Here is a 4,228-nt window from a genome sequence, read left to right on the forward strand (position 1 = left end):
ATTTTTGATTGTTCCATGCTATTATATTATATGTTTTGGATGTTTTATATGCATTAATATGCTATATTATTTTTTGGACTAACCTATTAACCTAGAGGCCAGTGCCAGTTTATGTTTTTTCCCTGTTTTTGAGTTCTACAGAAAAGGAATATAAAACGGAGTCCAAACGAGATGAAAATTTATGGTGATTTTTTATGGACCAGAAGAAGCCCACGGAGCATTAGAGTTGGGCCAGACGAGTCCCGAGGCAACCACACGGGTAGGAGGCACACCCCCCTAGGGCGCACTCCCCTGGCTTGTCGCTGCCTCGTGGACCCCCTTGACGTGTTCCTGACACAAAAAATTCTTATAAATATACAAACCCCCGAAAGGAACCCTAGATCGGAAGTTCCACCGCCGTAAGCCTCTGTAGTCACGAAAAACCAATTGGGAGCCTGTTCCGACACCCTACCGGAGGGGGAAACCATCACCGGAGGCCATGTTCATCATCCAAACGGTCTCCATGATGAGGAGGGAGTAGTTCACCCTTGGGGCCGAGGGTATGTACTAGTAGCTATGTGTTTGATCTCTCTATGTCTCTTGTGTTCTTGATTTGGCACGATCTTGATGTACCGCGAGCTTTGTTACTATAGTTGGATCATATGGTGTTTCTCCCCCTCTACCTTCGTTTGATGAATTGAGTCTTGCTCTTTGAGGTTTCATTATGTTGGGTTAAGTATTGGATTTGAGAACACTTGATATATGTCGTGCGATGGGATATCTGTGGTGACAATGGGATGTTTTATTGATTCACTTGATGTATGTTTTGGCACTCAACTCATGGATTCCTGAGGTGACATTGGGGAAATCTATTCATAGGGGTTGATGCACGTTTTTGTCCTACGTTCTCTGATAGGAACTTTGGAGTGATTCTTTGTTGCACAATGAGGCATTGTTATGTGATCCAATTATGTTATCATTGTTGAGAGAATTTGCATTAGTGAAAGTATGAACCCTAGGCCTTGTTTTCAAGCATTGCAATACCATTTTTGCTCACTTTTGTTACTTGCTACCTTGCTGTTTTTATATTTTTAGATTACAAAAACCTATATCTACCATCCATATTACACTTGTATGATCATCTCTTCGCCGAACTAGTGCACATATACAATTTACCATTGTATTGGGTGTGTTGGGGACACAAGAGACTCTTTGTTATTTGGTTGCAGGGTTATTTGAGAGAGACCATCTTCATCCTACGCCTCCCACAGATTGATAAACCTTAGGTCATCCACTTGAGGGAAATTTGCTACTGTCCTACAAAAGTCAGTGCTTGGAGGCCCAACACGAGTCTAGAAGAAGAAAGGTTGCGTAGTAGACATCAAGCTCTTTTCTGGCGCCGTTGCCTTGTAGGTGAGTGCTTGAAGGTATATCTTTAGATCTTGCAATCAAAACTTTTAGTTTCTTGTTTTATCACTAGTTTCTTTATAAAATAAAACTACAAGAAATGGAATTGAGGTTGCCTCATATTATTCATCTTTATAATGTCTTTCTTGAGAATGATGGAAAGAAAAGCTGTGCCAAAGTGTTAGAGGAAGAAGTCAATAAATTGTTTGGCACTAAATCTTTGAATGATGAGCATGATTGCAATGTTGTTAGTATGAATTCTTTGAATATCCATGATGCTAATGATATGCAAAGCTACAAGATTGGGGATGCAATGTTTGATGAAAATGATATTTTTAGCCCCCAAGTTTTGATGAGCAAATTAATTTTGATGAGAGCATGCCTCCTGTTTATGATGATTATATTGATGAAAGTGCGTTTGGAATAGTGTCAACTTTAGGAAGTAATGATCCCACTATTCTGGAGGGTGTTGAATCTTTTCACAATTTTGATAAAAGTGGATTTGGAGAGGTCATGACTTTATTTAGTGATGAATCCACTATTTCGGAAGAGGTTCCATTTGATTATGAGAACAAAGTTGCTATCTATGATGATTATTGTGATGACATGTATACTATAAAGAATAATGATAACCATGAAAATTGTCATCTTGATTTTAATTTTCAATTGGATTATGCCTCACATGATAGCTATTTTGTTGAGTTTGCTCCCACTACTATTCATGAGAATAAATTTGTTTATATGGAGAGTAGTTAAATTTCTATGCTTGTAGATCATGAAAAGAATGATTTAGTGATGGTTATATTGTTCAATTCATTCATGATGCTACTAAAATTATTATTAGGGAGGAATATATGCTTGTAGGAATTGCAATAATATCAAGTTTCCTCTCTTTATGTTGAAAATATTGAAGTTTTGCTGGTTTTACCTTCCTATGCTAGTTGATTCTTGTTCCCATAAATTATTTGCTCACAAAATCCCTAGGCATAGGAAGTGGGTTAGACTTAAATTTGCTAGTCATATGCTTCATGATGCTCCCGTTATATTTCAATTCTTATCTTCTATGTGAGCATCATTAAAATCTTCATGCCTAGCTAAAAAAGCATTAAAGAAAAGCGCTTGTTGGGAGACAACCCAATATTTATACCTACTATTTTTGTGTGTTCACATGATTAAGCTACCGTGGTAATCATGTTTTATAGCTTTTGTGCAATAAAGTGCCAAATAAAGCCTTTGGAATAGTGTGGATGATAGTTGACTTGATTCTGCGCAAAAACAGAAACTTTTTCTCTTAGTCCATGAATTTTGAAAATTCAGTAGAACATTATTTTGGTCTGAATTTTTGGCACATGATTTATATACAAATTTCATACATTGTCCTTATTTTTCAGAATTTTTAAAGTTGCAGAAGTATGGTGGTTGTTCAGACCATTACAGACTGTTCTGTTTTTGACAGATTCTGTTTTCCATGCATAGTTTGCTTGTTTTTATAGTTTCTATGGCTTATATTGGTCAATATAGATTGTGGAAATGATATATTATAGTAGGCATTGTGTGAGAACAATTATGCATCTTGTCTTGACAGTGCCAAAGTGAATGATTAGTCTTTATCATGCTAACCCATCTCACGAAGTTCCGTTAAGTTCTGTGTGATTGAAGTTTTCAAGTTTTGGGTGAGATAGATATGAGGAGAATAAGGAGTGGCAATACAATAAGCTTAGGGATGTCCAAGGCACCCCAAGGTAATATTCAAGGAATATCCAAGCAACTAAGCTTGGGGATGCCCCAGAAGGCATCCTGTAACACCCACGATGCGGCTATATCTCCCACATCTCGAGGCACGACTTAGAGGCATAACCGTATTGTGGTTGTTTCGCAAGAAGGGTCATCTTCCCACAATCCCATGTAATGAAAAAGAAAGGGATAAAGAGTTGGCTTACAATCGCCACTTCACACAAGTACTTAAATAAATCATACATCAATCATAGTACAGACATACTCTGAGTACGGACAAATCCAAGTGAAAAGAAGATAACCCCAAATGCTAGATCCCCGATCATCCCAACTGGGCTCCACTACTGATCATCAGGAAAAGACACGTTGTAACGGGCAAGGACCTCGTTGAACTCCCACTTGAGTTAGGCAGCATCACCTGCACTGGTATCATCTGCACCTGCAACTATTTGTAGTATCTGTGAGTCACGAGGATTCAGCAATCTCAAAACCCGTGAGATCAAGACTATTTAAGCTTATGGGTAGGATGTGGTAATGAGGTGGAGTTGCAGCAAGCGCTAAGCAAATATGGTGGCTAACATACGCAAATAAGAGTAAGATGAGAAGCTACGCAACGGTCGTGAAGCTAGAAGTGATCAAGAAGTGATCCTGAACTACTTACGTCCAAACATAACCCAAACCGTGTTCACTTCCCAGACTCCGCCGAGAAGAGACCATCACGGCTACACACGCGGTTGATGCGTTTTAATTAAGTCAAGTGTCAAGTTCTCTACAATCGGATATTAACAAATTCCCATCTGCCACATAACCGCGGGCACGTCTCTCAAAAGTTTATACCCTGCAGGGGTGTCCCAACTTAGCCCATCACAAGCTCTCACAATCAATGAAGGATATTCCTTCTCCCGGAAAGACCCGATCAGCCTTGGAATCCTGGTTACAAGACATTTCGACAATGGTAAAACAAGACCAGCAAGACCGCCCAACTATGCCGACAAATCCCGATAGGAGCTGCACATATCTCATTCTCAGGGCACACCAGATGAGACATCCTATGAGTAAAACCAACCCTCAAGTTTCCCCGAGGTGGCCCTGCAGTCTACTCGGTTCG

Source organism: Triticum dicoccoides, chromosome 5B (assembly GCF_002162155.2).
Source record: "Triticum dicoccoides isolate Atlit2015 ecotype Zavitan chromosome 5B, WEW_v2.0, whole genome shotgun sequence".
In the NCBI taxonomy this organism is placed as follows: domain Eukaryota; kingdom Viridiplantae; phylum Streptophyta; class Magnoliopsida; order Poales; family Poaceae; genus Triticum; species Triticum dicoccoides.